Genomic DNA, 12,548 nt, shown 5'->3' with positions numbered 1-12,548 from the left:
TAACTCTATGAATGCTAGTCTCTAGGGTAGACATGCTTTAAGTCATAGCACCATACTTCTTTGGGTGGTCAGTCACTCCCCCTCAATCATACAAGATATCTTGGGTCTACCAAGGAAGTTCGATAAAGTCATCTCAAAAACCATGGTAAGGGAGTAGGTCACCACTCTCTCAGACCACCATTTGGTATAAGTACTGGCGCATGTCACAGTAAAGCCTAGCCCAATGCAAGTCATCTACTCAGTCGGTCAAGTCAGATCCAGATACGTCCATTCCTCGCCCCCGGCGATCCTTTCCGGTATCCTTCACACTAGAGTCAGCAAAATCCCGGATTTCAGACTCATCAACCCTATTGGTCATCCACAAATAGTAAACGGGAAGCTCTCACATCCTCTCACGGATTGGTTACCAGTCTTGAGCGCCCGTGAGCCCAAGTCTAGCCATTTGTAACCCTACCAATAAATGGCCCCTTTCGGGTATCCGTAGCATGGTTTATGTCCCCTACCGGATTGGTTACCGACCTAGAGCGCCCATCCAACCATATACTACCACAGGTTGTTCGGTCTCAATGCCCTTCCGATTCGGGTCTGACACGACAAGGATAAACCTAGCCAACCAACTAGACAATCCTATGTATGTCATCCAATAACCCGGGAAAGTGTCTATAGGCACCATCGGAGGACATCCCATACTATTCCCTCCGATGCCTAAGGACAGAAGTGTCAATAGAACACTCCTCAATCCCAAGTCATACGTAAGCAATCACATATTCAAGTTCATCATCTTTCATGTATCCAATGCATCTTACCATACAAGTTAATTCATGATATTGAAGTGAATCATCATAGACTTAAATAAACAAGAATAGTAATGTAACATGACAAAAGTATGAAGATGTCAATACTACTGTTCTAACACATATATAATAGTCTTATAAAGATTTAAAAGAAATCAAAAGGTTCTATTCATAAACAAGAACATAAATCATAAGTTGGTGATCTATATGTTTATGGAGATAACCATCCTTACCTTGGGTTGAATTGATGATGAATTGAGAGTACCAAAAATAGTCCAAAATAATTGTTAAGGCCCTAAACAAACATCAATAATAAGTTAGAGAAGAAATTAGGAAGATTGGATATTAATTGGATCAAAACTGGCCAAGGTTGATGTCAGCAACAACTTTGGTCGATGGTTTTGTCGATGGTATCGACCAAAAGGATCGACCAACATTTCCTTCAGGACAGAATGATGGATTTTGGGGGTTTTCATCCGAAATTGGTTTTCCGGTGTTCGGATCAACCTGAAACTTGGAGGGATACTTAACAATAGTAGTAGGACACTATAAGTCAAGAAATTTACCCAATCCAATGGTCCAAACAAAAAGCCCCAAATTGAGCTAACAAGTTCAAGTGACAAACATCATGGCATGAGTTGGGATTGATTGCATTGTCATGGAAATGGCATGTAATAGCTAGGGGAACTAATAGAATTTCGATTGGAATCATATAAAAGTGATAAACATGAACATAGCATGCCCTACAACTCAGTTTGGTACAAAATGACATGATGTTAATAGAAAAATTAAGGAATACATATGCTAGGCATGAGGTGGAAGCATAGCATCAATGGATGGCTAAGAAAATCATAGGTTAATCATGTGTAGACACTTGGAGTGGTGGTTGCAAGGTTGCATCACCATTTCCAATGTTTCACCAGCAAGAAAGGAATAGAAAAGAATAGAAAATGGTAGGATAGAGAGTGGAATGGTGATTCATACCTTGGTGTGGAAGATGTAGACAAGAATCAATAGTAAACAATGAGTTTTTGATGAGGTGCCCTTCACATTAGCCAAGGAGATGCCTTGGGAAGCTCTCCCCACGATTTTAGGTGAGAAAATGATTGCAATAGGGCTCAAGGCTCGAGGTTATAATAAATAGAATGGGAATATTCCATGGAATCATTAACTTGGCAGACTGGGAAACTTTGGTCAATGGTTTTGGTCGATGGCATCGACCAAAAGGATCGACCAAAATGTTTCTTAGCAGAAAAACAGGTTTAGTTCAGCAACTTCAAGTAGGGATTTGAAAGGCTATACAAGGTCAATTTGAGTGAGGTTTTCTTCCACAATTAAATCAAGAAGTCTAGTTTCGGGGAATACCTTCGGATTGTGCACAGGAGGTCATTAGGTACATCAACTAGATTAATCTTCTCCGATGCGCAGACTTTCCTTAAACACTGATAATGCATTTAAGCAAGGGGTATCATCATCAATGTCCATAGGCTCGGTCTCCAAATCATGATCATCAATCAGAATGGTCCATAGGTCTCTTCTACCATGACTTCGGGTCTTCGGACCTGAATACAACAGTGGATCCGGATTAGGGTCAGGGTTAGAATAGGGCTGGATATTACAATCTAAGTCTAAATCATGTGTTTAGAACTCCAGAGAGGTCACTTAGACTATAGATCACATAAGGGAATAGTTTAGATTCACATCCTCTTCTTCGATAAGATTTGCCATTAAATCGGATATAAAATCCATCCTCTTGAAATGATCCAATCGAGATCATCGATGGAAAATGATCAAACTAAATGAAATCACTATCATAAAATTTAAAGGAAGAATAACTGCTCTCTAACAAGATAAAATTCAGTTGAATAAGAAAGTGGTTAAATTTACCTCTACTTGAATCTGAAAATCAAATCAAACTGGCAAGATTCCGTATGGAAAGTGGTTCTCTTCCACCAACCACATGCTTTCTAACTCTTCTCAGTCTATGGCAGCCTCCAAGAATAAAATTAAAGGGAATTAGGTGGTGGAAGGCTTTAAAAAAAGTGCCAGGCTTTAAAAAAAGTGCCAGGGGAAAATAGGGTTTTTGGGCACAATTTTTCAATCAACTGTCAGGGTGGCCGGTCGCTTGGTCAATCGACTGCTTTAAGCAACCGCCCCCTAGTACTTCTCAATACTTGTGCATTTTGCACTCTCAGTTGATCCCTAACTCAGTTACAACTTTAAACAATAGGTAAAGGGCTCTTACCTTGTTCACATACATCCTCCAACTTAACCTTTCTCATACTGGATATCCACCTACCCAACCCATCAAGGATCCGACTAGATATTCTTTTAGTTTCCAAAAGGCAGGTTCTTCATCAACAATATCCAGATCATGGGCTCTGAGGCCGAAACATGGATTTCAAGCTAGATGGCTCACATCTTCTTCCTGCTAAAGCTTTGGGTATTCGGATCTGCAATTCGAGTTTTGGGTTTGGAATACGAGGGTTATCACAAAACATGTTTGGTTAATAAACCCGATTGAGTGCTACTACCCTTTCAGTAGTGGTATTGAAGCCAAGTGACCCATGATGGTTGTGGCTTGGTCCTCTGAGCATCATACATGCCCATTGTTATTATGTAGTGGTCGGATTGCATATGCTAGGGTTGGGCTCATAGGGCCTCCAAAAGACGGCTTGAGTGCTGTCAGGAGACATGAGAGACATCTGCCCCAACGTATGTGGATGACCATAGGGTTAAGGAATGGTAGTCCAAAAGACGGCTTGAGTGCCATGAGGACTAGCATTCCTAGGTGAGAAGGATAAGCAAACCAAAAAGGCACTAGGCATAAGGGACGATATCTGAATCACATGTAGCATAAGACATAATTGACCTTCCATTTGGGCTAAACTTATCCCTGACACGTGCTAGTTCTCAGACCAAATAGTTTTGTTGAGAGAGTGGTGACCTGATCCGAAGCCACAAATATGATGTCACCTAATCCCATTTGCCATGGAGAACCCAAAAGACGGCTTGAGTGTTGTAAGGGAGAGTGACGAGACTACCTAGAGAAGGCTGATGTTGTAACTTAATGCGTGTTTGCCATAGAGATACATTTGTTAGAGTCTAGGAGTATACTTGCCTCCTCACTCATTATCTCATTGTAATTATATTCCATATGAATGTTGTGATTGATGCATGATGTATGATTATGTTGACCTCACTAAGTTCTTTGGAACTCCCTCCAATATATATATTCTTCTTAGATTTTGTTTCAAGTTATGAGGACCCCGTTTACTTGGTGAGTTCACCACCTGTGAAGTCATGCGAGGGACCGGCAAGCGAGGACACCAAGGTACACGCAAAGTTGTGTCCTTGCTCGGACTGCACCTATGGAGGCTAGCTCTTTTGAAGCCATGGAGATACCTCATGAGAAAGTAGTTGCCTTAGTTACGATCACTTATGTACTTTATTTATTTGTCAGGCAAGGGTACTACTTATATTCTTGATTCTCTTTGAGAACTTTAAGATTTCCACTATTAATCAATTTTCCTTGTTTAAACTCTAATTATGATTTTGACTAACTTTGAGTAATAATTTGAGGTTAACTATAATAAATTTGATACCTTGAAATTTTATATTTTTATTTCCTTTTCTACTCTTGGATTATGCTATATTGTGTTATCTGGTTATGGTTTGGCTGTGAACCTAGACTCTATAGTTTATCACCTCCACAGGTATTCGGGTATGTTTGGAACCAGTTGGGTGGGGTGTGACAGAAACAACTAAAAAATCATATTTGTAAGAACCTAGCTAAAACATGAGTTAAATCTCAAGCCAAAAGCAAGAACAACCAGAAAGACTCAAAAAATATATACAATAAATAAACCCTATATCCTTTTAAAAGATAGGATTTCAATGGAGGACCTTGAGTGACGAAATGAAACGGGCACCGCTGTGAGGGCAGAGAAGTAGTTGATCTGAGGATATTGAGATCGAAGATGAACCACCACTGCCATTGTTCATTCCTTAAAACTCTCTTCTTCTTTTTTTCCTCCAACTAAAATACCCTTGAAATTTTGGCAAAATATCACTGACATTTTGGGGGCTCACTAGTTTTGCCAGCCAGTAAGAATCCCGAATTCAGCAATATTTCACACCTTAAATATAACAATTGTACCTCTATTGTTAGAATAATAAGGCAAAGTGATGAGTTAGTATGTATTATATTTTAAAAATTCTTAATAGTACCCTTCTTTATTTCAGTCCTTTAAAAAATAATCATAATTTTTTATTATTTTATTAATTTATTATAACAGTCTCACATACCCCCCCCCCTTCAAAAAAATATATTTTTTTGAATAGGTTCCTATATGGTAGACCTATAAACAGATTGGATTCAGCTAAGATACACCAGTACCTGAATCCAATGAGCAAAACCGCTATCCAAATCTTGATTTGATATCTAGCTGAAATTTACAAAAGGTATCCTAATTTGAATCCGAACTTTATCGGATATCCGATGACTATCCAATTTGATAAACTCTCTAATTATTGATTACTGGTTGTCATTTTTTTATTTTTCGATTTTCAATTTCAGATTTTTTTCGTTGCCAATTATTGCTTTCCAAATCCGATTGTCGACCCTTTTTAGAGAAAAAATGAAATGGTTGATCTAATGGTTTTTCCACAGTTTGGCCAAAGTTGGCTATGGGTAATTGATGGGGTATAGGGTCAGTTCAACATATTTATTAGGGTTAACTAGTTCAGAGCAATTTCCTTAGACTAATTTAGGGTCTGTTTGGTTACTTGAGTTTGGAGATTTCAAAAATTTAGAGATTTCAAATCTATAGATTTCAAATTTATGGAGTCATGGTTCCTAAAATTAATTGTTTGGTTAGCCTAAATCTTTGAAATGAAATCTGTAGATTCATCATGAAAAAACATCTATGGATTCATGGTTCAAATGTTTAAAGTTTTTATAATAGGGGTGAAATTCAGGGTGAAATCTTTAGATTTCACCTCATACCCATAAATCTACAGATTCACATTTTTAGTGTAAAAATATGAATCCCTAGATTTCATGAATCCAGGGATTCACACAACCAAACGGGTATAAATCTCCCATTTGTGAATCTAGAGTTTTCAAATCTCTGAATTCATGTAACCAAACAAGCCCTTATTACCTAATCTTTGCAGCCAATTTTTTAATAATCAGTTTGATAGAGCTACGCTACGCTGGTTTTTTGTTGTTATTGTGTGATACGAGGAAAATTACACCGAACCCATGGACCGGGTTGATAATCATCAGCCAGGTTAGACCATAACCAAGGACCCACTAAACCCTAATTAAATGATCATAAAGGCGCCACATTTCGATTATCAGTCCGGTAAGATCTCCCGAACCTTGCGGTAGACGAAGCTGACTTGTAAGAAGCAACTATCGGCAAAGCAGTGAGGGAATCATGCCGCAATTGGTAACTACCTACGTTCCTTTGGCGCCGTCTGTGGGAAACGCTTCAAGAAGTCATTTTAACTAGATTGGCAGCAGCGGCTGCGGCGTCTCAACGGTTAGCTAACATTCCACCATTCCTTGAGGAGAATAATCCTTTAAATGTTCCTCAAGGAGGCCAACCCCCAGAAACTCATGAAGATGGAGTTGATACATGAACATCAAAACCATCCTAATCCACTTCAGCAACAAGTGGACCAGGTGCAAGTCCAATATCTAGAGATGCAGGACATGATCCGAACTCTGCTTAGGCAGGTGGTGATTCCTCAGGCTCCTAATCAGGTGGAGGCCCGAAGACATGCGGGAGAGGCAAACGAGCAGATACCGCACATTCGAGCGATTTCTGTCGAAAGGGAAGGACAGCCGGATGAAGGCTAGAATTTTGGCCCGAATGCTCAAAGAGACCTGCGGTGGGCCCGAGATTTAAGGATTGGCGAACATCCAAGAAGGGATGATCGGTATGACAAGCCATAGGCTAGCCGAACCGATTCTCGGACAAGATTTCCAAGAGGAGTACGAACTCATTCTCCAATGTCCAAACATTCGGAAAGAGTGACTGTTCGGACGGAGGACGGTTGTTCAATACATATAGGCCGGGAGCTTTCCAACATAAACCAAAGGTTGGGACAACTGCCTAGAGGGAGAAGAACTGATGATATTTACTCAGTTATTCGGAAGACTCCTTTTGCTGATGCAATAACCCTGTTCGTGTTTCCGCATAACTTTAAACTTCCAACATTCACAGCATTTGACGGTTCGGGAGATCCTACGGCACATATTAACTATTATCAGCAAACCATGGCAGTAGCTGGAAATTTCGATGAAATTCTTTGCAGGGTATTCGCCTCCTCCTTAATTGGGGCAGCGCATAAGTGGTTTTCTAATCTTCATTCAGGAAGAATCAATGATTTCGACGATTTGGCCCGCAAATTTATCGGACGTTTCCAGAGTGGTATCCAGATTAAGAAAACGGAGGAAACACTCTTTACAATCAAACAGGGAGGAAATGAATCAATTCGGGAATACCTGGAAAGATTTAATAAAGTCACCATGGAAATTGAGAATTTGGATGAACAGGTGGCAAAAACTGCCCTTTTTATGGGGTTAACCAACCGAAAACTATTGGAATATCTACTTCAGGACATGCCATCCACCTATGCTGAATTAGTATAATGGTGCCAAAAGCAAGAGGAAGTAACTGAGTTACTCAATGCAAGGCAAGGAGAATCTAAGATAGCAACCAAGGAGCCGAAGGTCCTTGTGAAAAGCCAAAAGCAAAAACAACCTACTCAGGATCGTGATCGGACCAAAAAGCCATGATCAACTTGGAGAAGGCAATCACCCGATCAAGATGAATACACACCACTAAATTCTCCCCGATCGGAGATATTGATGCAGATAAAAATTCAAGATATTTTGAAATGGCCACCTAAGATAGTCGGAAAGATGGGAGAAAAGAATATGGAGAGATATTGTCAATTCCACAAAGATTTTGGACACTACACTAATGATTGTTGACACCTCAAAGCAGATATCGAAAGATTGATCAATCAAGGTCATCTCAGGAGTTTTTTGAAAGTCCGAGAGGATGAGAAGAGAACAACGAATGAAAAGAGAGATCGCTCGCCAAGCAGGGAGCGTCGGGTTGAGGTTCCAAGATCTAAGAAAGGCAAGGAATTGGCAGGACCTAGTAGGTCCCCAATCCTAACTATATTCGGAGGGCCCGGACCGGAATCTTTGAGGAAGTTAAAGGCAAAGTCAAGATTTGTGGGATTAGAAGAATCCCATAAAAGAAAGAAAGTAGAAGAAGTTCCCATCACGTTCGGTGAGGAAGATGAGCGAGGTATAAGCATGCCTCATGATGATGCGATAGTTATCAAAGTGGAGATCGGGCGAAGGGAGATAAATAGGGTCCTAGTTGACACGTGATCTTTGGCGGATCTTCTTTCTTATGAAGCTTTTCAGAAGCTAAATTTCAAGGAAGATCTGTTGAAGCCCTCCTCGACATACCTTTACGGATTCGTTGGTTCGTCCGCCATAGCCGAGGGATCAGTTCAGTTAGATCTTTCGATTGGAAATATCTTGAAGGAATCAACCATTTGGGTTAATTTTCTGGTGGTTTGGGATCTTCCCACTTATAACATGATCCTCGGTAGGCCTTCATTAACAAAGCTAGGTGCTATAGTTTCGCCAAAGCATATGAAGATAAAGTTTCCTACTGACACTGGGATCGGGCAAGTAGTTTCAAATCAGAAACTCTCACGGCATTGTTATGTGGCTTATCTAAAGGTTAAGGATGGACCAGAAAAAGCCATAGCCTTACCAATTGAGGTAAGGGACGATCGGGATGAAGATACCATGTAGAGACCTGAACCAGTGGAGAAATTAGAACGAATCTTTCTGCAGCCAGGAGACGAGGCAAAATCCACACATATTGGGTCTGAGCAACCAGAACCCTTCAAGAAAGAACTACAAAAAATTTTGTAAGAAAACATAGATGTTTTCGCCTGGTCAGCAAACATTATGCCAGGAATTGATCGAGCCGTAGCCGAACACGAACTCTGGATCAATTCAGAGGTCAAGCCTATAATTCAAAGGAGACGAAACTTCTCAATTGAGAAGCATGAAGCTATTAGAGGGGAGGTCAAGAAGTTAAAGAAATCTGGTTTTATCGAAGCCATCGAGTGTCCAACATGGTTGTCTAATGTCGTAATGGTAAAAAAGTCAAACAGGAAGTGGAGGATGTGTACAGACTACACAGACCTCAATAAGGCGTGCCCAAAGGACTTGTCACATCCACCCAGCCAGTACCCTATCTGGCATACCCGGGATGTGATCCACAACCCCGAAGATCATAGTTCAGAGACCACATCAGCCACATCGACAATAACACAATCATGAACAATCAATATTAAGCTACAATCAATAAAATAGAATTCAGGAATAAGATATCAAGGATAATCAGAGTGTGGAAATAAATATCAAATCAGATAAATTAAGAAGGCAGTGGGCGGAATCCACTCCTTCACCAAGCGGAAGTGAGGTCAAAATTTAGTTAAGTACAAGTCTCAAGTTATGAAGATAAGTTAAAGTTATTACAATTCTTCTAAGTTTAATTGTCACAAAAAGAAGGGGTAACTACTCATAAGTCTCCTCCACAATGGATATGTCCTCTTCAAAGGTGAGGACCATGGAGATCCAACATGACTGCTCCCATACAACTTCAGGGCTAACCCTGGTATGCCGGGTGATCTTCTTCGGTATGGTCACCGAAGTCTTCAATGTAGCTAGTCCCTGGATAGTAGTATGAGGTATCCGGGTCCGCCTCAGGGAGGGTACCATCAGAGTTATCACCTGTAGAATAGCCTAACAAAATATTGCAATAGAAAAGGAATGAGTTCAAAAGAACTCAGCAAGGAAGTTATTCCACCACACATAAACCACAAGATAATCATAACATGATGCAGATGATATGAGGCATATAATGCAATATGAATTTATTCTAAGTATGCTGGTCATCTATGGTAGACATGCTTTAAGTCATAGCACCATACTTCTTTAGGTAGTCTCAGTCACTCATCACCGGGGGAAATTGGGTCCTGCATCCCTCTCGGACAAATCCATGGTTGGGGGTTTCGGTCACCACTCTCTCACATTATCGTTTGGTCTAAGTATTGGCGCATGTCAAGGTATAGCCTAGCCCAATGCAAGTCATCTACTTAATCATATCATGTCAGTTCCAAATACGTCCATTCCTCCCCTCTCGGGATCCTTTCCGGTATCCTTCACACTAGAGTCACGGATATTACTCACCGGACTCATCAACCCTATTGGTCGTCCACAAATGGTAAACCGGAAGCTCTCATGTCCCTCTCACGGATCATTTCACCGGTCTTGAGTGCCAGTGAGCCCAAGTCTAGCCATTTGCAACCCTACCAATACATGGCCCCTTTCGGGTAACCGTAATGCAATTTATGTCCTCTCACGGAGTGGATACCAGTCTTGAGCGCCCACAAATCCACACTACTACCACGGGTTGTTCGGTCTCAATGCCCTTCCGAATCGGATCTGATATGATAGGGACATCCTAACCATACATCTAGACAAGTCCTATGTATGTCATTCAATAACCCGGGAAGCGTCGATGGACACCTTTGGAGAACATCCCATACGATTCCTTCCGATGTCCAAGGACAGAAGCACCAGTACGATACCCCTCAATCCCAAGTTATACTTAAGCAATCACATGCCCAAGTTCATCATATCAGTTCACAAGATACAACATCATAATAAACATTCAATTCATGACATTGACATAAGTCATCATATATTGAAATTGATAAACATGATAAGACATTGGAATAACATAATGTAAACACAAAGCTACTGTTGAAAGACATATGTAGCAAGTCTAACATGATAAGAATATGAAATAGAAACTATATTTACTAAGTTAGGGATACCAAGTCAAAATTCCATATCTTAGGAAATTATATCTATAACTATCCTTACCTTGAATCGGAGAAGAGAATGGTCCAAGATCACAAGCAAGTGGCCCAAATAGCCTTAAAGTCCTAAACAAGCATATATGAAAGGTTAGAGAAGAAATCAGAACAATTGGAGATCAAACGAATTAGAACTAGGCAAAAGTTGCTGACAGCAACTCTACATGGTCGATACATTTGGTCGATAGTATCGACCAATAGTATCGACCAAATCAATTCCAGGACAGCAAGCTGGCTTTTTGGATTCTTGCCCAGATTTGGTCTTCTGGGTCTCGGATTGACACGAAACTTGGAGGATAGTCTAAGCACAACATGGGGACACTAATTATCAAGAAACTTTGATAATCCAATGGTCCATTTGGAAATCCCCAAATTGACATATCAAGGTTATTACTTGTAGATCATGGTATTGGCTACATCTTAATGCAAATTGGGGGAAAACAAGGGGGATTAGGTAGGGAATCGTTTAGAAGTAACATGGAACACATATGCAAGTATAGATTAGGTTAATCATGAGCTTCATCTCAGTTTTGGTAAATAAAGCAAGTTGGTAAGCAATAAATCATGGAAATGTGTGGTTAATGATCATGAGGTGAATCAATCATAGTCATATCGGTGAAAACATCATTGTATGGGGTTTAGAAGGTTCATGGCAAGGTGTATGCAAGGTTGCAACACCTTGGCCATGGTCCCAACAGTGAAATAGAGGAAAGATGAGTGAGAAAGTGATTAGGAGAGAGAGAGTCATACTCTTTAAAGTGGAACAAGAAAGTAGGAATGAGTGGTTGGCAATGATTGATGAAGAAGATGCTTCACCACTACCAAGGAGGAGTTCTTGGGAGGCTCTCCCACGTTCCCAGATGTTAAAAACGCGAGAATAGGGCTCCAGTATCGAGGAATAAATAAATAGAAAAGAATATTCCTAGAATCTTTAAATCTGGGTTCAGCAAACTTGTTGGTCGATACATTTGGTCGATAGTATCGACCAATAGTATCGACCAAAACATGTTTCTGCAGAATTTTACAGAATAGTTCAGCAACTTTAGGTGCGGACTTGGAGGGCTATACAAGGTCAAATTGCATGAGGTTTTCTCCTACAGTTCACTCAAGAGGTCTAGTTTTAGGGAGTACCTTCGGATTTCGCACCGGAGTCTGTTTGATATCTCAACTGTCTCACTCTTCATCAGTGCGCATATTCTAACTTAACACTGGTAATGTGCTCAAGGAAGGAGCAGCATCATCAATGTCCATAAACTGGAATCCCGACATTACGTCATCAACCAGTAGGGCCCATAAGTCCCTTCTACCACCACTTCGGGTCTTCGGACCCACAAACACAACAATGACCGGGTCGGGTCAAGGTTAGGTAAAAGCTGGATTTTACAGGACTGCTATCCTTTACCACGTATAGATCTTTTGATCGACGCAACGGCTAGATATGAAACATTAAGTTTTATGGATGTTATTCAGGATATAACCAAATCCTGATGAGTAAGAAGGATGAAATATTCACTGCTTTCATGACTGACAGGGAAAGTTAGTTTTACAAAGTTATGCCATTTGGTTTGCAGAACGCGGGGGCCACGTACCAGAGAGCTGTAAAAAAAATATTTGGTGAACTGATTGGGAAAAACATGGAAGTATACGACGATGACATGTTGGTAAAAAGTCTTTAGAGGATTGGCCACATTGCAGATCTTAAGGAACTATTCTTTGTTTTGAGAAAATATCAGATGAAGCTGAATACGGAGAAATATG

At 40.4% G+C, this 12,548-nt stretch overlaps 1 pseudogene; it reads left to right on the top strand.

Annotated features, from left to right (window-relative positions):
* LOC148999458 (E3 ubiquitin-protein ligase ATL6-like) overlaps positions 1–12,548 on the top strand; it is an 88,222-nt pseudogene that overhangs the window by 56,285 nt on the left and 19,389 nt on the right.

Source organism: Hakea prostrata, unplaced genomic scaffold (assembly GCF_041222555.1).
Source record: "Hakea prostrata isolate BN-2017 unplaced genomic scaffold, UWA_Hpros_2 contig_4, whole genome shotgun sequence".
Taxonomy (NCBI): domain Eukaryota; kingdom Viridiplantae; phylum Streptophyta; class Magnoliopsida; order Proteales; family Proteaceae; genus Hakea; species Hakea prostrata.
Note: the sequence above shows the minus strand (reverse complement) of the source record. Positions and strands in the feature narration are given on the sequence as shown.